Raw genomic sequence first — 22284 nt, forward strand, 5'->3', positions numbered from 1 at the left:
CGGGGATCCCTACTGCCCCCCCCCAACCCCCACCCCTCCACCACCACCCCGGGTTTACAGGGACTGTTAGGTCCGCAGGTTCCAGGTTCAAATCACTGGAAGTAAGGCGTGACGTCCGAGGGACAGAGGGAGTCTCTGCCCGCCCCCCCCCCCCCCCGAGTGTTTTCTTCTCTTTGTACCCCCCTCTGGGTGCTTCCCCAGGACCCTTCCTCCGACCCTTTCCGCCAAGGAAACCAGAATGGGGGGTGTATGGTGAGTAACCAAGAAATGTGGTTCCAGCCCTTGGGGGTTAGGAAAAAGGTAATCGGGCATCTGACACCTGTGGTCAGAAAACTATTTTCATCTACTTTATATCATGCGAGATTGCTTATATTTGGCAAAGTTCTGTATTGGAAACGCCAACCTGCCGGCTGTGGCGAAAAGAAAGGGCACCGCTTCTTTGAAAAGGCGATCCAGCCTCGCCTATCCAGAGCTTTAAAAATGTGCTCACCTTTGGACCCAGCAATCCCATTTCTTTTCTTTTCTTTTTTCTTTTCACATTAAAAAAAATTTTTTTTAAATGTGTACTATCTTTTGAGAGAGAGAAAGAGAGAGTGGGGGAGGGGCAGAGAGGGGGAGACACAGAATCTAAAGCAAGCTCCAGGCTGTGAGCTGCCCGTCGTGGGGGATTTGAACCCACCAACCGTGAGATCACGACCTGAGCCACCCAGGCACCCTGAGCAATTCTGTTTCTGAAAATCTACCTAAGGAAGTCATTCAGAATACATGTTCATTGAGGTGTTCCTATAGCTTGCTTGCTTGCTTTATTTATTTATTGTGGTGTTCTTTATAATGGTGAAAATTGGAGGTAAGCGTAGGTGTCCAAAACCCCAGGGCAGGGGTGACCAGCACAAACACACAGTGGACTATTACACAGCCATTAAAAGGGATGTTTACAAACAGCTTATAATAATATGAGGAAATGTGTTATACTATTACAAGAAGAAAAGCAGGATGTAAATGTGTTGACAGCAGGCTTACAGTTGCGCTTAAAAGCAGAACACAGTCTCACGCACAGGAAAGAGCCTGGAAAGAAATTCTCGCTGTGGTTCTCTCTGGGTGGGGGCACTATGAGGCTTCTTTTTCATCCTTCTATTTTCCTGCATTTTCTTCTAATGGGCTTATATCACTTTTATAAAGCTCCTTTATTTTAGCGTTTATTATTTATTTTTGAGACAGAGACAGAGTATGAGCAGGAGAGGAGCAGAGAGAGGGAGACACAGAATCCGAAGCAGGCTCCAGGCTCTAAGCTGTCAGCGCAGAGCCCGATGCGGGGCTCGAGCCCACAAACCGTGCGCTAATGACCTGAGCCAAAGTCGGACGCTTAACCAACGGAGCCACCCAGGTTCCCCAAAGCTCCTTTATTTCATAAAACGTTCTCATTAATTGAGCTCTTACTAGAATCTAGGATAAGCCCCTTTCACGTAATCCTTGCAATAGCGCTGAATAATAGGAATTACTATTTTCCTCATGATACAAGATGAGGAAACCAAGGTCTGAGAGGTTGTTTCTCAAGGTCAGAAATGCTTTCTCTCTTTCAAGGCCAAGGGGCACTTTTAAGCACCCTCCTGATTAGCCACCAGGCTAAAAGGGCTACTAGCTTCACTTGGGCTAGAGGGAGCCACGGAGAGGGCTTGTCCATCCTTGGGCTTTAAGAGGAGAAACAGGGGCGCCTGGGTGGCGCAGTCGGTTAAGCGTCCGACTTCAGCCAGGTCACGATCTCGCGGTCCGTGAGTTCGAGCCCCGCGTCGGGCTCTGGGCTGACGGCTCAGAGCCTGGAGCCTGTTTCGGATTCTGTGTCTCCCTCTCTCTCTGCCCCTCCCCCATTCATGCTCTGTCTCTCTCTGTCCCAAAAATAAATAAACGTTGAAAAAAAAATTAAAAAAAAAAAAAAAAAGAGGAGAAACACTGTGAGAGGGAACCATAGAGTCTCAGCATGCCCTCCTTCCTCCCTGGGGGTGGGTCCTTCCCTCCTGCCTGGGAGACTTTGAGGCTGACTCACACTGGTGGGACCCAGGGAAGATAGAGCTTTCCAGAGACCAAGCTCCAAAGTTGAGAGGTCAGCTAACTCAGCCTCGTTGATTAGTTGTAGCCTTAATATATTTTTCTGATTATAAAGGCAATATATAGTTATTACAGAAAATTGGAGAGACCCATAAAACATAAAGAAGAAAGCAAAAGCCGACCCCTCTATTGCTTTACCTTTTATTATAGGTATTTTATTTTATTTCTTTAAAGTTTGTTTATTTATTTATTTTTAAGTAATCTCTGCATCCAATATGGGGCTCGAACTCATGACCCTGAGATCAAGAGTCTCATGCCTCACTGCCAGCCAGGCGCCCCTAGATATTTTATTTTATTTTTTTTTTTTTTAATTTTTTTTTTCAACGTTTATTTATTTTTGGGACAGAGAGAGACAGAGCATGAACGGGGGAGGGGCAGAGAGAGAGGGAGACACAGAATCAGAAACAGGCTCCAGGCTCTGAGCCATCAGCCCAGAGCCTGATGCGGGGCTCGAACTCACGGACCGTGAGATCGTGACCTGGCTGAAGTCGGACGCTTAACCGACTGCGCCACCCAGGCGCCCCAACCCCTAGATATTTTAAATAATACTGAACAGTAGAGGGAATATAGTGTAACAAACCCACGCACCCAGCACTCGTTTTCAACAAACATCAATATTTTCCATTCTGGTTTCATCCATCCCTCACCTACATTTTGTTAAAGGGAATTCCAGATGTATTATTTCACCTATAAATACTTCAGTAATTACCTCTAACAGATGAAGAGTTTGTAAAACAACAACACACACACACAATACCATCCTTACACCTAGCAACAGTAACACCGTTTTTTTCATCAAATTATTTAAGAGGCAGTCCCTGTTCAAATTCCCTAATTTGCCTCCAAAACGTCTTTTTCCTGGGGCGCCTGGGCGGCTCAGTTGGTTAAGTGCCCGATTCTTGATCTTGGCTCAGGTCATAACCTCATGGTCCATGAGTTTGAGCCCCGTGTCCTGTTGGGCTCCGTACTGACCACGTGGAGCCCGCTTGGGATTTCCTCTCTCTGCCCCTCCCCCCCCCTCCCCTCCCCTCCCCCACAATAAATACGAAACACTTTAAGAAAAAAGTCTTTTTCCAGTTGGTTTGTTTGAATCACGAGCCACCGAAGGCCTACTACCTATTATATCTGGTTGATATATCTCTTACATTCCTCTTTCTCTCTCTCTTTCATTGCACTATAATTTACATACCATAAAATGAACCATTTTAATTTTTTTTAAAATTTTTTTAATGTTTTTTTTTTTTCAAAGTTTATTTATTTTTGGGACAGAGAGAGACAGAGCATGAACGGGGGAGGGGCAGAGAGAGAGGGAGACACAGAATCGGAAACAGGCTCCAGGCTCTGAGCCATCAGCCCAGAGCCTGACGCGGGGCTCGAACTCACGGACCGCGAGATTGTGACCTGGCTGAAGTCGGACGCTTAACCGACTGCGCCACCCAGGCGCCCCAATGTTTTTATTTATTTTTGAGACAGAGAGAGACAGAACGTGAGTGGGGGAGGGGCAGAGAGAGAGGGAGACGCAGAATCCGAAGCAGGCTCCAGGCTCCGAGCTGTCGGCACAGAGCCCGACGCGGGGCTCGAACCCACGAACCGTGAGATCATGACCGGAGCTAAAGTTGGATGCTTAACCAACTGAGCCACCCAGGCGCCCCAAAATGAACCATTTTAAAGCGTACAATTTGGTGGCTTTTTGTAGAGTCACATGGTTTGCAGCCATGACCACCACCTAATTCTCTAACATTTTTATCACCCCAAAGAGAAACCCCCTTACCCACTGGTAGTCACTCCCCATTTCTGCCCTCCCCTAGTCCCCGGGGACCACTGATCTACTTTTGTCTTTTGCCTGTGGGAAATAGTTCCTATAAATGAGATCATACAATATGAGACCTTTTGTGTCTGGCTTCCCTTAGCATCATGTTGTCAAGTTTCAACCACATAGCATGTTGTCTGTACATCCTTCCTCTTCGTGGCTGAATAATATTCCAGACTGAGTTTCCCAGTCTGGAGTTGCTTGATTGCATCCCTGTGGTGTCTTTCAACGTGTTCCACTATCCCCCATATTTCCTAGAAACCGGTCATTGAAATGTGGACTCTAGAGGCTGGAGGCTTGATTGGATTTGGATACAATTATTTTATCAAGAATATTCCACAGATGACGTCATCTTCTTCCTGGTGCATAAGAGCTCTGCTGTCAGGCTCTTTCTTCTACTTTCTAGGGATGGTAACGTTGATCGGCGGCTTTAGGTGTTGTTAGCCTCGTTGTCTCTTATAAAGTTACCCATCCACATCTGACCCAGTGATTTTAACATCCATTGATAATCACAGCCTAAGTCTGCTCTTTTTTTTTTTTAACATTTATTTATTTATTTATTTATTTTTTCAACGTTTATTTATTTTTGGGACAGAGAGAGACAGAGCATGAACGGGGGAGGGGCAGAGAGAGAGGGAGACACAGAATCGGAAACAGGCTCCAGGCTCTGAGCCATCAGCCCAGAGCCCGACGCGGGGCTCGAACTCACGGACCGCGAGATCGTGACCTGGCTGAAGTCGGACGCTTAACCGACTGCGCCACCCAGGCGCCCCAACTTTATTTATTTTTGAGAGAGAGAGACAGAAAGCGCACAAGCAAGCAGGGGGAGGGGGAGAGAGAGAGGAGAGAGAGAATCCCAAGCAGGCTTCGAAGCGCCTAATGCAGGCTCAACTCACGAACCATGAGATCATGACCTGAGCCCAAGTCAGGTGCTTAACCAACTGAGCCAGGTGCCGCTGATCTCCCTTTTCAAATGAGGAAAACTAAGGCCCAAAATGGTGAAGAAACCTGCCTGTCTTTGATGAGTCACTTGGTAATCCATGTCAGGAGATTTGAGACGACAGATAAGGGGAGAAAACACAGTTCTTGCTCTGCTAAATATAGACACAAACAAGGTGTATAGAACCATAAGAGAAAAAGATATGGGAGTCATGGAAGTCTTCCCAGAGGAAGCGTCACTGGATCTGGGCCTTCAAGTATGTGTAGGAGTTTGCCACGGGGACTAAAGGCAGTGGAATGAGCCCACCGTACGAATAAGGCCTGAGGTGTGACTTGGGCTGTGGTCGAAGACTCCATTCCTCACCATGGTCATACTCTCACAAATGTGTGTCTTTGGGAAGGAGGAAGAGAGGGTGTGGTTTGGCCCATCACATACTTAGAATATGCAGGCTTATTACAGAGTGAGGAGTACAGACAACACTGGGATAGGAGTCTGGAGATTAGCGTTCAGCGCACCGTGAGGCCTGGATGTTGCACCCAGGTATGGTCCCTACCCTCAAATGCCTAAGAAAAACGGATGGAGATAGACCTGGGGGTCATTAGCTCTTGCCCTAGAAAGGAGAAAGATCACCTAGTCCAGTCCTCCACAAGGGGAAAAAAGTGCGCAAATCATGCTGTCCTTCATATACAAAGAACACCTAGAAATCAATAAGAAAATAAGAATACAAACAGACTATTTGCAGAAAAGGAAATACAAAGGTCTCCGAAACCCAGGTCAAGACTGCTGCCTCATTCAAAATAGGAAAAACGCAAATTAAAATTTACACAGAGATTCCACACTCAGCCGGCAGGTGAGGAAAGTTACAACATTTTGGGAACACACTGACGGCAAGTCTCGGGGGGAACTGGCACCTTCATCTGTGGGAGAGTAAATGAGAACAGCCCCTAAGGAGGGTAACATCTACCAAATTGACAACTGCACATTTCCTTTGCCCTCGGAATTCCAAATCTAGGTATTTATCTTACAGGTATAATCACGGAGGAGGGAAATGGCCTATCGAAAGCGTTATTCATAGCAGAGTCTGTGTGTGTGTGTGTGTGTGTGTGTGTGTGTGTGTGTGTCTGATGGACCTTTTGTCCATCAGTAAAAGGGCTGAGAAAGTAAATCATAGAACATTAATCCAAGGGACCATAAGGAAGTCACATAAACGAGGAAGCTCTTTGTTTACAAATGGGGAAAGGGCTACACAAAGTATTGTGCTGCGTCGGTGTCTCTTTATGGAAAAAGGCAGGGAGAAGAAAGAACGCACATCAGTTTCTTCTGTTTCTATCATACGCGTGCATCTCTGGCCGGCCGTGTCAGAAGCTGTTGAGTGGCCGTCTCCTCCAGGAGAGGAAGTGGGGGGCTGGGGGCAAGGCCCGGGACGGAAACTTTTACCGTACCCCTTTTGGTAACTTTCAGACTTTGATCCACGTGCAAAGATTTTCCATTCCAAAAAATTATATGCAATTCAAAGTTTAAGGGTCCGTCTTACAGAGAGCGGCTCTGTGGGTGTCCAGTCTGTAAGTGCCTCTCATAGGCGGCCCAGGGTGGAGGAGGGCAGGAGAGAAGGGTTGTCCTCTGGTAGGGCATCCTTCTTGGTCTCCTGATTTAATCCTCATGGCAGCCTCCCCATTTTTCAGATATGGCCACTGAGACTCAGAGCCGGAGAATGACACCCTGAGCTTACAAGGCTGGGGTGCGGTGGGGAGCCAACGTCTAGCTCACATTCATGGCTCATGACCTTCCTATCGGCCCTGTCACCACACAGTGCCAGCCCCAGCTGGCCAGCAGGCGTGACGGATTTCTCATTCAACTGGTGCCGGCCATGCTTCATCCTGAACTTTCTGGTTATTTGACCGAAGTGTACTATTGTTTGCCTGAATGATACTTTATTTAAAAAAAAAAAAAAAAAAAAAAAAAAAAAGGATAAGCTGATTGAATGAGCAGTCATAGGACTGGAATGATTCTGGGCTAGGTTTACCAGGGGCTTGACTCAACTTAAGTGGTTCTTTAACTAAATTAACGAAATTATTTTCCGATTGAATCATGGCAGTTTCTTTCAAGACTTAATTTGCCTCCTTCTGAAGCTTTTCTAGAGTTTACCAAGGAGTGCCAGGGGCATTGGAGGCTCCTACCAGTCAGGTTCACTCTGTGTAGCAGGGGCTTCCTGCCAAGTCTGGTCCTGGGGCCACTTCCTCTGGGAAGTCCTCTAGGATCCCCCACACTCTGCCCTCCACAGCAGTCATGCCTCCCTGCCCCGGCTTCCCGGTTCACACTGGCTGGTAGGGAAGGGTTTCCAGAACTGTTGACCTATAAGGCTCTCTGCTCTTGTGGGACGCAGACTGTGGCTTCACCTGGTCCCAATGCTTGGCACATGTCTTGGCCCAGAGCAAGGACTCAGGCCAGGGGCGGAATGAATTCACCCCAGGCCTTCTGGGTCCCAGGCCACGGGACACAAGCCTCCCTCCCACTCAGCTGGGACATTCAGCTTAGTTCTTCTGAGGGGGGGTGGGTTTCTAACTAACCCATGGTGGAATGATATCCCAGCACCCCCCTAATCTAGCATCTAGCACCCCCTAATACAGATCTCCAAAGTGCACCGGCCTCTACAGTTTACGAAGAGTTCCCCACCCTCTCTCTTTAATACCCAGAGCCATCCACTGAGGTGTGGGTTCTCTTCCCCCTCGTACAGCTGACGTCCCCCCGGGGCTCAGAGAGGGGCAGAGTCTTGCCCAACATCACAGAGCCGGTGGGCGGGGCAGGTCAGGACTCCAGGCTCCTGGAGAGCAGGACTGAGGCCAGGAGGTGTGCAGGGTGGTGGAGAGATTATAGGAGGAGCCTCACCCTGTGCTTGAAGGGTAGAGGGATGCGGACTGGGGAGAATCTAGGTTCAGGGAGTTGTGAGATGGGGCAGCAGGAGGTCAGGGAAGATTCCACAAAGTCCTGGGAGGTGAGGAGATGGCCAGCAGTAGTGGGAGGAGGAAACTGACGTGGAGTCACCTATTCAACCAGCAGCAGATCTGAGGGCGTGCAGGGGCTAGCTCTGGGCTGGGCCCCGGAGGGTGGTCAGGAAGATACTGAAGGACGAGGAGGTGTTTGCCCGGCTGGAAAAAGAGAATTCTGCCAGCTGATGCGTCTCAAGGGCCCGCTGTGTACCTGGCTCTGTACTAATCGTTCTCCACACACTGACCCGCTTAGCCCTGAGGCCAGCCTGGGGGCTGGGGCTCAAGTTCACCGGGCGGGTAAGAGGCAGAGCTAGATGTGAACCCGGGCAGGGAGGCCCCAGAGCCTGGCTCTTTGCCGCACTGCCCCGGCCTCCCAGCACACCGGGTCACGGGCAGGGGGAATGGACGCTCGGGGATGTGGAAGGAGCAGCTCTCAGAGGCAGGTTTTCTCGCTTTTTCTACATTCCCAGCAGCATCGCGGTGAGCGAACAGAAGGCAAGAGGGCTTGGGTTTAAGCCCCACCTCGTGCACTCACAACTGTGCAAGCTTGACCTCTCCGAGCCTCAGTTTTCCCGTCCGTAAGATGGGCAGAGAATCCTTCCTGGAAGCTTATGGAGAGAAAGCCCAGCACCTGGTCAGTAAAGCGGGGTCCCCTCCTTCGCTCGCATGCCTGAGGAGGACAGGGACACAGGCGCTTCCCTTCAGCCCCAATTCCAGCGGCCTAGGAAGGTCTTCTTGTCCAGCCCTCTATGTATACAGAGAGCTGGCTCATCTCTGGCCAGAGATGCCCTGAAGAGAAGGAAATTCTTTGAACTTCTTGATGATGATGGAGTTGGGCATGATGACGATGAAGGTGGTGTTGGTGGTAGGGACAAAGCTCTGGCCCCTCCCTGACATTCCGGCAGGGCAGGGCAGCCTCAGCTAAGTGCCGAGCATAGCTCTGGGTTGGGGGGTGGGGGTGAGCACCCAGAAAACCCCCCTGTGGCGGTGGTGACTTTGGCTGTCTCACCATCTGAGCCCCACCCTCAGATCATGGCTCTGATGACGCCCTCGGCCCCACCTCTACTACTCTGTGACCAAACGTGTTCCCTGGCACTGACTACTTGGGAGGCTACGTTTCCTAGAAGGTTGTAACCAAAGCCCAGAGAAGGGAGACACTTGCCTGAGGTCACACAGCAAATCTGGACAGGGCAGGAACCCAGGGTTCCAGACTCTTAAGTCTCTGCCAGCCCCACTTGCTCCCACTGAGTTAAGAGGGTGGACAGGGAGCCCGCTTTAAACAAACCTCTCGGCAGATTGTGCCGGAGCCCCTACTGGGCGCTGGCACCAGGAAGAGCCTGGAGTTTGTGGGGAGCCGGCTCTGCCCAGTGGAAGGTCGCAGGGCCTTGGGGGAAGACGAAGGAGGCACCCAGAAGTGGGGGCAAGGTCGGCCTTGGAGGGTGGGAGGGGCCATTCCTAGAGGCGGGAAGGCCAGAGTCAAAGGAGGGAGGGAAGGAACGGCAGGACGTGGGCTCCCGTGAGGCTGCTGCTCCTCGAGGTGGTTGTGGATGCCCACAGGGCGAGCATAGGGTCCTGCGCGTGGTGGGGCCCATTGGCCCTCACGGGGTGGCGGGAGAGGTCAGCTGCGGCCAGGGGCCAGGAGCCTTAAATGCCAGAACAAAGCCTCTGGGTCATATCTTGCAGACTATGGGGGGTCCCAGAAGGTTTTTAGCAGAGGACATGACCGAGGGTTTTCCCAGAGGCCAAGGGTGTGCGTGACAGCTGGGGTAGGGGCAGGAGGACTCTAAGACTCCCTGAGTTACCATGACCGTGCTCTTGGGAGCATGGAGTGTCTTGCCCAGCGTGACTCTGTGTTGGGATGGTCGGGGTCTCGGATGGGTTGGGAGGTGTTGGGACATTGCATGACAGTGACAAGGGAGTCGTGAGTGTGCTAGCCGTGCCCTGCCTGCCTGTCCCCCGTCAGCGCCCCATTTCCTTCCCCTTTTGCACTCTGTGCTTCCAATTCAGTCTCCTTGCCTCTTGGGGACACACTCTCCCTCCTCTTCTACAACTTTGAGAAGTTGCTCAAAACTGCTCTGCTCTGCCTGCCTGATTTCCTGCAGTTTGTTTATTTTTTTTTTAAATGAAAACAATTTGGGGTGCCTGGGTGGCTCAGTCGGTTGAGTGTCTGACTTCTGCTCAGGCCATGATCTCACGGGTCGGGAGTTCGAGCCTTGCGTCGGGCTCTGTGCGGACAGCTCAGAGCTTGGAGCCTGTTTTAGATTCAGTGTCTCCCTCTCTCTCCGCCCCTCCCCTATTCACCTCTGTCTCTCTCAAAAATAAACATCAAAAAAATTTTTTAAAAGTGAAGTTGTCATTTTAGCCATTTAAAAATTTTTTTTGAATGTTTATTCATTTTTGAGAAAGAGAGAGAGAGAGAGAGTGCAAGCAGGGTAGGGGCAGAGAGAGAGGGAGACCCAGAATCCGAAGCAGGCTCCAGGCTCCGAGCTGTCAGCACAGTGCCGGATTCAGGGCTCAAACCCACGGACCGTGAGATCATGACCTGAGCGGAAGTCGGATGCTTAACCGACTGAGACACCCAGGCGCCCCTATTTTAGCCATTTTTGAGTGGCACTAAATACATTCATTCACTCTGCCGTGCCCCTGTCACCACCACCATCTGCCCGTACTGAAACTCCGTGCCCACCGAACACTAACCCGTCCCCCCAGCCAGAGGGTGGTGGCCCCTGGGTACAAATTTGACTCCTCTGGGTACCACATGTGAGTACAACCATACGACCTGTTTCTAAAAGCCCAGAGGGGCCGCCTGGGTGTGGCTCAGTCGGTTGCGCGTCTGACTGCAGCCCAGGTCATGATCCCGTGCTTCGTGGGTTCGAGCCCCGCATCGGGCTCTGGGCCGACGGCTCGGAGCCCGGAGCCTGCTTCCGATTCTGTGTCTCCCTCTCTCTCTGCCCCTCCCCCATTCTGATTCTCTATCTCCACCCCCCCCCCCCCCCCCCGGTCCTGAAAATAAATAAACATTAAAAAAAGCTCCGGGGGGCGGGGGGCGCCTGGGTGGCTCGCTCAGGTCATGATCTCACGGTCCGTGAGTTCGAGCCCCGCGTGGGCTCTGTGCTGACAGCTCAGAGCCTGGAGCCTGTTTCAGATTCTGTGTCTCCCTCTCTCTCTGCTCCTCCCCTGTTCATGCTCTGTCTCTCTCTGTCTCAAAAATAAATAAACGTTAAAAAAAAAAAAAAAAAAAAAAGCTCGGGGGACAAGCCACTCCCTCTGAGAAGTCTCCCTGGCTCCCAGCAGAGAATCACACAATGAGCTTCAGGATCCCCCCTGCTCCACCCACCGCAGCGGGTGGAGCCCTCCAGAGGGCTTCTCACCCAGCACTCCTGCTTCCATAGTGTGGCCTTGAACTGGGGCCAGGGGAGGAAATTCTTTGAACTTCTTGGAAGTCCATGATGATGATGATGATGGCGGTGATGATGAAGAGGGGGAGGAATCTCTAGCCTTCCCGCTGACACATTTCTCTGACCAGGGCGGTCCCTGCAGACCAGGATCACATCTTTTACCACCTCTGCCAAGGCTGGGCACTGCCTGGGTCTGAGGGCAGGGTGGCGGGGGAGGACTGCAGCTGTCGCCACCATGCCACCAGCCTCTCATCCTCTGCGCCCCTCCCCATGGTCCTTGATGCTGGTGGCCCTGGCTGTCCCCTCTGTGGCCTTCCCTCCCCCCGCCCCATAACCTGGGGGGGTACTGGAGGGTTGGCCCTTGATGCTCTCCCCCAACCCTGGCACTGTCTGGAACACGCTACCCGGGTCAGCTGGGAGGCTCTCTTCGGTACTTTTTTGCATTGTGAGTGGGTAGGCCTGGGGAAACTGAGGCACGGGGAGGTGTTCTGACTCACCCAGGCCACTCTAGAAACCTGTTCCCCTACTGTGCCCCATCTGAGGCCACATGGGGAAGCAGCCCGCTGGGCCCTGCCCAGGAGACGGGGCAGACCCTAGGCTCAGTGCCAGGTGTCAGCCAGGCTGACCCGGGTCATATGGTTCCAGCCTGCTCACTCGTAGTGGCCATGGCCCCATCCTCGTCTGTAAGTGGGACAGGTGCTGGTGTTGTGTCCCACAGGGACCGGAGCACCCAGTAAGGCAAGCACTCCAGGGCAGGGCCAGGCTCGTGGTTAGGGGCTCGGCAAATATCCCCTCTGCCTTTTCTTTCCTGCCCTGAGGTATGACAGCTGGATGGTGTAGACAGGCCTGCAGACAGGGAGGTTCAAGTCCTGGCCTGCCTCTGAGCTACTCTGAGCCTTAGTATCTTCGTTTGCCTCCTGTAGCTGCTGTGCTGTGCGCGTGAGAGGGGCCATGCCTAGGGGCTTCGAAAGGCGCCCCCAGCTTTGTCCTCCCTCTTGCGGGGGATGGAAGGGGCTTGTGTTAGGCTGGCCATGAGGAGGCAGCTGGAAGGGGACCAGGTGGGAGGCAGGTGCTGGGCAGCAGGGCCGACACTGCAGAGGTTGTGAAGGGGGGCTGTCCCCTGAGTCCAGGACCTCCCACGGGGCCTCTGGAGCCTCTCCCTCGTCCCTCTGTGTGCAGAATGGACTTAAACGTCCCTTAAAGGTCCAGGGAGCACTGGTCAGAGACAGAGGCACACCTCTGCCCTGTCCTCAGTGTGAGAGCACAGGCACATCGCTTCCCCTTTGGGGGCTCGGGTTCCTCATCTGTACCTGGGGATTCCCACAGGCCCCGGGCTGGGCTTCGGGTCAGGTGTGACCTCAAGGGACTTCCCTCCGTCTCCCAGCTTTTCTCCACCTGGGGATAAGAGGCTTCTGTCAGTTGGAGGCAGGACCCCACCGTCTGAGCCCGGACACCAAGGCACAGAGCCCCTCTCCGTTTGTTACTAACGTTCACTCAGGGATTGCCAGGGTCAAAAAAAGCCCCCTGTAGGCAGCCTAGTCCATTTGATAGATGGGGAAACTGAGGCTCCCCGGATGAGGTGACCTGCCCAGAGCAGGTAGTAACAGCCAGACCCAGGCCCAAGTCCTCTCCCTGAGGCTTTTGCTCTCTGAAGAGTCCAGGCAAAGGCCCTGGTCTAGAACTCAGGCGGCGGGCGGCGTGGAGGGCGCTCGCCTGCTGCCCCCGTGTGGCCGCTTCGGGTGCTGCATCCGGGATGCCGCGGTGCCTCCCGGTCGGGGTCACGCGGAGGGGGGGGGCTGGGGCACTCCTCGGTGCCAACCTTCCCGCGGACGCGGGGCAGCTCACTGAGAGAAGACGAGCCCTGACTGTCCGAAACCTTCGGGCCTGAGCCTGCGACCCCTAGAAGTGCCTTGAACGGGGTCACTTAGAGTAGGGAAACCAGGAATGCTTCTGGGGCGTCGTGTCACTCGAACAGGTGGCCCTGAGGGTTGGTGAGCGCCCCGCCTTGGAGAGGTGCAGGCGCCGGCTGGATTATGTGCTGGACTAAAGTAGCGAGGCTTTGCTGAGCCACCCAGGCACCCCAAGAGAGTTTCCTCTTAAAATAAATTTGCTTAGGGGCACCCGGGTGGCTCGGTCGGTGAAGCGTCCGACTTCGGCTCAGGTCATGATCTCACGGTTTGTGGGTTCAAGCCCCGCGTTGGGCTCTGTGCTGACAGTTCAGAGCCTGGAGCCTGCTTCGAATTCTGTGTGTGTGTGTGTGTGTGTGTGTGTGTGTCTCTCTCTCTGCTCCTCTCCCCCTGGTGCTCTGTCTCTCACTCTCTCTCAAAAATAAACGTTAAAAAAAAAAAAAAAGAAAAGAAAAGAAAAAGAAAGTGAAGGCTGATTCAGAGAGACCCAGAGTGAACGTGGAGATGTTACTGGGCTCCCCTCCCACCTTGGGGGGCCCTGAATGCCAAAGGGGAGTGGGTGGGTCTTTGCCGGGGGTCACAGCTGCCCTCCCAGGCCCCAGAGCACCCAAAACCCCAGCGGAGAGAGATCTCTGCCTGAGAGCAGGGAGAGATAACAAGCCCCCCTTCCCACCCTGAACTCACACCCATTGGCCCCAAGCCTGGCCAGCTTATGTTGAAAAAATCTCCCTGTTCTCATCGCCTCTGCTCCAGATACAGCCTTTTCTTCGGGAAGGAAACCAGCGCGTATTGAAGAGTCTGATCTGCTCCATTGCGCGAGACTCCTGACCCCACAGCATTGCTGCCCTGAGATCCGGGAGCCACGGCCATCCGATACAGATGAGGAAATGGGGGCTCAGGGAGGGGATCAAATGGGAGTGTGAAGAGTAGCCTCCAGAAGGACACAGGGGAACAGTCCTGGTGCTTGCCTCTGGGGCACGGGGGCGGAGAATGAGGAGACTCACTTTTCTGTTTGAATGTTTACATCATGCATTACGAGGCGCATATATTCCGAGAGGCTATAATTATAATGCATGACCATGTGCTTGCTCAATAAATGAATGCGAAAGTAAATAATCACCTGGGGAGCTCCTTAGACACGTGGGCTCCTGGGCTGCAGCCCCCCCCCCCCCGGGGGGATGGAAGCGGTAGGTCTGGGGGTGGCAGGGGACCAGGATGCGTTCCCCAGGTGATTCTGTCACAGGTGGCCCTGGACCACACTTCGGGAACAAAATCACCAGCTGGGGCCTCTTCCCACCAGCCACCAGCCGGGCTCACGTGCAGGGTCTTTTGCATATATTTGCATGATTTCTCTGGTTCCCCAGGAAGCCTCCGTTAGCCCTCACGCTCCTTTCTGCCTGGGCCTAAGGAAAGCTTCTCCCCTCCCACCTCATCCCCCAGCCCTGCCCCCATCCCCGGACCTGTATAAGCCCCTCCTCCTCACTCCCACCCCCCCCCACCCCACCCCCCACCCCCGTCCTCCCGCCAGATACACTATTCTCGCGTCCCATCTGCACGTTCTCCCGGGTCCCCAGGGCCTGGCACACACACATCACCTCCCTCAGAAGCCTTCCGCACCTCCCAGCTGAAAGTGCGTTCCCAGTCCTGCCCTCCATCCCCTCTGCTAGACTCCCAAACACGCCTGCCCCGCCCCCCCCCGCCACCCCCCCCCCCCCCCCCCCCCCCGGCTTAGGAACGTTTCCTGTGCCCAGGGCTGAGCCCAGCCCTACACCCATTCCATCGCATCCAGTCCCTCAGAGACCCCATGACCCATGAGACGGGACCGCAGGAGGCCCATTTTACAGAGGAGGAAACGGAGCCTTCAGGAAATCACGTGGCTCGCCAGACAGCGGCGAGCCCTTCCCAACCCACCAGTCAGCCTCCTAAAATGCCCCAGTGCCCGTTTTCTGCCACCTCGTGGTAACGTTATCTGGGTTTTCTTTTGCTTCGTTTGCTTTAATTGTGTCTTTACAATTGCTTTCTGGAAAAAACATGCAAACGATCCAGAAATATTTGAAGCAAGCATAAATTCTCTGCTTGCCCATCTCCCCCCCCCCCCCCCCCCCAACACTCTATAGGCAAAGCTACTGTGAACAGTCTGGGGTCTCCTTCCAACCTCTTGTGCCCTTACATACAGATGTAGTATATGCAAATATACAGGCGTAGCGTTTTTATGGTAAGACACGCATGCAAAAGGTAAACAATTTAAAGAACAATCCAGGCGCGCCTGGGTGGCTCAGTTGGTTAAGTGTCTGACTCTTGATTTCGGCTCAGGGCGCCATCTCGTGGGTGCGTGAGCTCGAGCCCCCGTGTAGGGCTCTGCACTGACAGCTCAGAGCCTGCTTGAGATTCTCTCTCTCTCCCTCTCTCTCTCTCTCTCTCTGCCCCTCTGCAAGGCTAACCTATTTTCCAAGGAGATTGAACCAGTTTTGACTCCTACCCAAAGTGGGTGAGCGTCCTCACTGAGCCATGCCTTTGCCAAATGCGGAACTGGTTGACTTTATAATTTTTGCCAAGCTAGTGGGAGTAAAATTCCAACTCATTGTGGCTTTAATTTATGTTTCCCTGATTACTAATGATACTGGCTGTCTGTCTTGTTTATATCTTTTGTATCCTTAGTGATTCTTTTCTCTTTTTGATAGATCAGTCATCGAAAGTGTTGAGATAAAATCACTAATTGTGAATAGTGGGCTTGCCAATTTCTCCTTGTTTTGCTTTATGTGTTTGGAGGTTATGTTGCCAGGTGTATGAGTTTAGAACTGTTCGATCTTCTTGGAGTTATATATTCCTTCTTTGTTTCTAATAATGCCTTTGCCTTGGGGCGCCTGGGTGGCTCAGTCAGGTAAGCATCTGACTCTTGATTTCGGCTCAGGTCACGATCTCACAGGTCATGAGATCGAGCCCTGTGTGATAGGCTTGCTGTCAGCCTGGAGCCTGCTTGGGATTCTCTCTTCCTCTCTCTCTGTCCCTCCCTCCCTCCCTCATGCATGAGCCCTCTCTCTCTCTGCCTCAAAATAAATAAACATTAAAAAATAATTATGCTTTTGCCTTGAAGCCGCATTTGTCTGTTATTAATATAGTGAAAAGTCTTTTGATTGTGATCTTTTTCCAAAGAAGGACAATTTATTTGCCTCCAAACAAACTACGACTAGTTGGCTTAGTGAGAGGTGACCCGATTTCTTTCTTTTCTTTATAAGTATTTATATTATAGAAACTTTTCAACATCTACAGAAGTACACAGTCACATAAAGTGAGCCTCCTTGTACCCACCGACCTGCTTAGACACATACCAAATCAAACGATTTTAGCTCTCCCATCCCATATTATTTTGAGGCAAATCCCACATACATATAAATCAACCCCTAAACATTTGAAGATGTATCTCTCTTTTTAAAAAATTTTTTTAAGTTTATTTATTTATTTTGAGAGAGAGAGAGAGAATGTGAGCAGGAGAGGGCCAGAGAGAGAAGGAGAGAGGGAATCCCAAGCAGGCTCCGTGCTGTCAGCACGGAGCCCAATGTGGGGCTCGAACCCACCAACGGCGAGATCATGACCTGAGCCGGAAGTCGGACGCTTAACCGACTGAGCCACCCAGGAGCCCCTGAAGATGTATCTCTAAAAGAACTTAAAAAAAAAAAAAAAATCCAAACCCCATTACCATCCTATAATGACAATTCCCTAACATTATCAAATGTCATTTTTTTTTTCCATTTGTTTAAGTCAGGAATCTTAACAAAACCTGTCAGGGTGTAATTGGTCAATTAAGTCTCCATCTGTAGGTTCCTACTGTATCTCATTTTCTTTGCACTTTGTGGAAGAGATCAGGTCATCTCTCCTTCATATAAAAATATTTTGGGGACGCCTGTGGGTGGCTCAGTGGGTTGAGTGGCTGACTCTTGATTTTGGCACAGGCCATGATCTCACGATGGTTCGTGGGATCGAGCCCCACGTCATTGGGCTGTGTGCTGACAGAGGGGACCCTGGTTGGGATTCTCTCTCTCCCTCTTTCTCTGTCCCTCCCCTGCTCACGCTCTTTCTCTCTCAAAATAAATATATAAACTTAAAAAAATAGCTTGTTTGATGGGATTCCATAGATAATGTTCTTTAGCAATATATATGGGCCATCTTTCCTCTTAGTACATAGAAGTCAATGCTGGGTTTCTGGCTGGTGCACAGAACCCCATAATTACTATTTGGTAAAGTGTCTTATCTCCTTTACTTACTAGGAGGATTCGATGAGAATTCAGCAAATATTTAGCGAGCCCTTACTTAGTGCCAAGCCCCATACAAGAGTCTGAGAAATATCACGGTGAACACGCCAGAGGCCATCCTGGAGCTTAAACTCAGACTTTGGTGGTCTGCAGCATCCCTTGAAAGATTTGTTACAATTCAGGGCTGCCAGAGGCCTGGGGGGGGGGGGGGGGTGCCGGAAATGGGCACTTTTTGTCTAGCTATTCCAGAGCTATCTTGTGGAAATATGTGACCTCAAACAGGACCTGCATTTGTCCTTTTAAACTTTCTACCTATTACATAAAAAAAAAGTAGAAAGAAGGGCGCCTGGCTGGCTCAGTCTGTTGAGCACCTGACTCTTGGTTTCGGCTCAGGTCATGATCTCATGCTTCGTGAGATCAAGCCCCACGGTCATGACCTGAGCGGAAGTCGGAAGCTTCACCGAGACACCCAGGTGCCCCTAAGAGCAAAATATAGTCAATAAATATACTTAATACATACATTAAAATACTTTAGTTATGTATTGTATTTAACCCGAGGTATCCAAAATATCATTTTCAACATGTAATCGGTAATAAAAAGTTACTGGAGATATTTCGCTTTTTTTTTTTTCGAGAAGAATGAGACCCTTTCCAAGACACATGTTTTGGAGTATTTATTTACTTATTCTTTAAGAGAGAGAAAGAGCTTAAGCAGGAAGAGGGGCAGACGCAGGGGGGCGGGGGGGTGGAGAGGGGGCCGGAGAGAGAGAATCTTGGCAGGCTCTGGGCTCAGCGAGGACCTGGGCCGAAATCAGGAGTTGGGCCCCTTGCATGCTTTTTTAAAATTTATTTATTTTAATTTTTTTTTTTTTTTTTTTAACACACTAAGTCCTTGAAATCAGGCGCGTGTTTTACATTTACAGCCGTCTCAACTCCGATGATGAGCCACGCGTCGAGTGGTCTTTGCGGGGTCCGGGGTGCGGTTCTGGAAAGCACAGCCCGCGAGTCTGATCCGGACGGCTGGGCGGCGGGGGGGTGGGGGTGGGGTGGGGTGGGGGGGGGCACAGTGGGGGCGACGCTGGGCTGGAGAGTGTCCCTCTGGAAAGCACTTTGCAAACTCTGGTACCCCACACAAAATACGGGGACAAAGTCACACCTGGGCTCAGATCCTGACTGCGTCCCCTCCGCGCCCCGTGCCGCTCCGAGACCTTGGATGTTGCCTTCACCTCCGGAGCTTGGATGTGCGCGCCCGGGTGGAACCGGCGGACGAGCCCTGCCCCGCGGCGGTGGAGGAGCACCCGAGACCTCGTGCAGGCGCCCGCTGGGTGTTGGTGGCAGGGCGGCAGGACGACTGCGGGGAGGTTTGGTGGCGCAGAGAAGGCGGAGAGCGGGACTCAAGCCTCGGAGACCCAGCGGACCGGCGGCCGCGGCGCCCGGCGGGGAGGGGGTGCCGGTGCTCCGCCCGGGGCCACGTCGGCTGGGCGCCCGCCGCCTGCAGTCCCCGAGGCCGCCACGGGGCGGCGGTGTGGGACAGGGACCCCGCAAACCGCGCAGGGTCCCCGGGGTGGGGGGTGGGGGGGGGGAAATACAGGCCCCGCGGGGGGCGAGGTGAGAATTACTCTTAACAGCTTCTCTGGCGCGGACTTCCCTGGGGAGCGATCGTTCTGGTGTCTTCTGCGGCTGGAGGGGAAACAGGCAAGGAGCTGTTCCCTCCCCATCTTTATCCAATTCCACCAACAGCTGCTGTGATGGAAAGGACTCGGGTTGTGACCAGCTGGGGGCCTCGGGCAGGCGGTCCAGCAGCCCGGCCTTTTCTGTCGCCTTGCGAGACGGGGTTTGCGGTGCCTCCCAGGGCCTGGGGGCTCCCCCGCGGATGATGGCTAGAAAGGGGTTTTGCCACCTGTCTGGTGCTGAGCCAGGGTCACCCGGCGCGCAGGGATTGAAAGGTGAACTTGGAAGGACGAGGATAAAAATATCAACTGCCCTTAACTAAGGGCTTAAGCCCCTTAACTCTCCCGTAACAGCGCAAGGGTTCGGTGCCACTATTGCCCCCATCTTACAGATGAGAAAGCTGAGCCTCGGGGACATGGTGTGACTTACCTGAGGTCACACAGCCCAGCAGCGTCTGTCCCCTGACATCCGGTTTCTGTGCTCGTGCCTGAGTAGAAGTTGGCTGGGGTTGAAGGGGACGGATCTTTTCCTGCCCCGCCTCCCTCTCCCATCCCTGGTGCCTGGCTTCCTTCCTCCCTTCGGCTTTCTTCTCAGCCTCCCCAGCCTCCCCGCCCCGCTGAGGCTGTCTTTCCCCCCATTAAGACAAGCGCCTCTTCCTGTCCACAACTCAGGCCTGGCCAGTCAGGTGCCCATGCCCCTGACGGCCGTGGTGGGCTCAGGGTTGCAGGTGACTCAAGCCTGGCCGATGGGGCAGGATTCTGGGACTCTGATGGAACTGTTGAGACTCCTTTTTCTGCCGAGGAGCTGAGCAGCCAGGAGCCTGGAGCCCAGGTGGGGGACGAGGTGGGGCCTGGGAATGTTGTTTGAGCCTCAGCCTTTACCTTCAATGGAGCGGAGCTGACTGACCCCACCCCAGGATTAAGGAATGGGAGGCAGCCTCCCCCACCGTCCACCTCCTCCTCATCTCCACCCCTCTCCCTGCCCACTCACCAGATGTGAGGCTTAAAGGGCGCAGAGTATGGGCTCTGGAGACAGACCCCCCCCCCCCACCCCGGGCTCTCATTCCAGGCTCTTGCACTCACGAATGTATAACCTTGGCACTTCTCTCTGTGCCTGTTTCTTATCCGGAAAACGGGGGAAAGAGGCAAGTCCCCCGGTGTCTCCAGAGACCAAAAATGTTCCGCCCCATGAGAGCCGACCTCTCTTCCCTAAGGCTCTGCTCAGCCCATGCCGTCCCTTTGCATGCATGTTCTTCCAGAGGGATCCTGGAGTGGTTCAGGGCGCGGACCTAGGCCGCCCGCTCTCCAGTCCCAGTTGGAGCTAAAGGAGAAGGGCGTCCCAGGCAGGGAAACTACAGGTGCAGGGACACTGAGGTTAGAAAATGGCGCCTCGCCCTGGGGAGAAGGTTCTGTGGGCTGAATGATTAAGGTGTATGGTGGCACTCCTAACCTCGCAGTCCTGTCTCCTTCCTTCTGCCCCCAGGAGGACTTCTGATGGGGCTGTGGAAACATGCAGGGGGCCTCGTTTGAATAATGCAATGGAGACCGCGGGGCCCCTGACCAGCGTGATGGTCCTGGGCTCTAGGGGAGACACGGTGTCCAAGTGGAACTGAGACCCTCCATTGGAATTGGAACTGAGCCAGGAGGAACAGACAGCCTCGGCTCGGTGAAGGGCCCTGGGGGCCTAGGCCGTCACCAGGAGGCAGGAGAGGCCAAGGCCACAGCTTGGCAGGAGGGGCAGGGTGTGGGCACGGATAGCAGGGTGTGGGGCGAGGGGCACAGGCTGGCAAGCGGTTGAGGACGACAGCTGCCGAGGGGGCAGCCTGATGCCACAGTCATTACCTCCCTCCACACTCCCAGCAGCCCTGGGCAGTAGGAGCTGGGGCTTTCCCTACTTCACAGAACAGACCCACGTTCAGAGACACCAAGCCACTCACCCAAGGTCACACAGCAGCAGTGGCAGAGCCGGGAATTCGGCTGGGTGGCTCCGGAGACTGCGCTCCTAACCACAGCTGTGTGCGTGAGCATGACCGCGATAAGCAGAAGGCTCAGCCCTTTCCTGAGCACCTACTACGTGGGGGGCCCTTTGCACACGTTAGTTCTGGGAGCCCAGGCCCCGTCCCGGCGGGAAGCCACCATCATCCCCTTTCCACAGACGGGCCTGAGGCCAAGAAGGGTCAGGCCTGGGGTGTTCCTGCCTCTATCCAAGTCACCACACAACCACGGTCACGTCCTTTCCCCTTCTGGGCCCCTGTGTCCCCATCTGTAATTCAAGGAGATGAGGCCCGGTCCCAGCGGGCCTGGCCAGCTCTGGTACTCTGAGACGTGTCGCCGGGAGACTGACAGAGGGCTAGGGGCGGGGAGGGGAGGGGGCCGGGACGACTGAGGGAGCGTTCGGAGCCTGCCTTCCCTGCCCTGCCTCCAACAAACCCATTCTCCAGGTCTTCAACCGAGGCCTACCCATCCCCGAGGGCAGAGAGGGAATGCTCATTTGCTTAGCCCAGAACCTGCCTGACACTGTGTCACTCTAGTCTGTATGTCCTCGTCCCCATGAAAGAGCCGCTGTTACCGTGTCGTTCTTACCGTTCTTACCGGTGAAGCCCCGAGAGGAAGACAGATCCCACAGGACGACTCAGAAAGGGAGGGACGTGACTGCGACGCTCAGGGAGGCTGTGGGCTCGAGAACCCTGCCCTTTCTGCTGCCTCCTTCCTGAAGCAACAAGACTGATTTCTAGCCACCACCCCCCCCTCCGCACCCCCCTACCTCCCCAGCCTGGGTTCTTGGCGGTCCCTGGGGCGGGGAGGTCATTTGTGGCCTCCTCCTCACCCACCCCTTCCCTGCAGGGTCTGGGCCCTAAATAGCCTTGTCCATCCTCGAGGTAGGTTTCCACCTTTGCTGCTCGCCAGGCTCAATTGCCCGTGTCCTCCCTCCCTTCACCTGTCATGGCGAAGACAGGAGCCATCCCACCCCTTCCATTCCCCCCACCCCCACCCGGCCCCCCCCCCCCGCCGCCCCCTGCCGAGGCTCCTCTGGCAACATCTCAGTCCGGACCCCCTCGGGGCTGCCACTCCGCCTGCCCTGGACAGCCAGCTTCCGTCCCTGCCCACTCCCCGCTCCAGCCCACTCAGCCCGAGCGCGGCTTCCTGAGTGCCTCCCCCATCACTCACTCCCCTGCTCCAAGACCGTCCAGGGCTCCCACGGCCTGCAGGGAAAGGCCC

The 22284-nt window shown here is 53.7% G+C and overlaps 1 long non-coding RNA gene across 1 annotated transcript; it reads left to right on the forward strand.

Moving 5' to 3' along the window:
* The first annotated feature begins 65 nt into the window (after positions 1–65).
* LOC123590833 lies at positions 66–14261 on the forward strand. The gene is made up of 2 exons (XR_006709001.1): positions 66–252; positions 13899–14261. It is a non-coding gene; the product is annotated as an uncharacterized LOC123590833 (long non-coding RNA).
* The last annotated feature ends 8023 nt before the right edge of the window (positions 14262–22284 follow it).

Source organism: Leopardus geoffroyi, chromosome B4 (assembly GCF_018350155.1).
Source record: "Leopardus geoffroyi isolate Oge1 chromosome B4, O.geoffroyi_Oge1_pat1.0, whole genome shotgun sequence".
Taxonomy (NCBI): Eukaryota; Metazoa; Chordata; class Mammalia; order Carnivora; family Felidae; genus Leopardus; species Leopardus geoffroyi.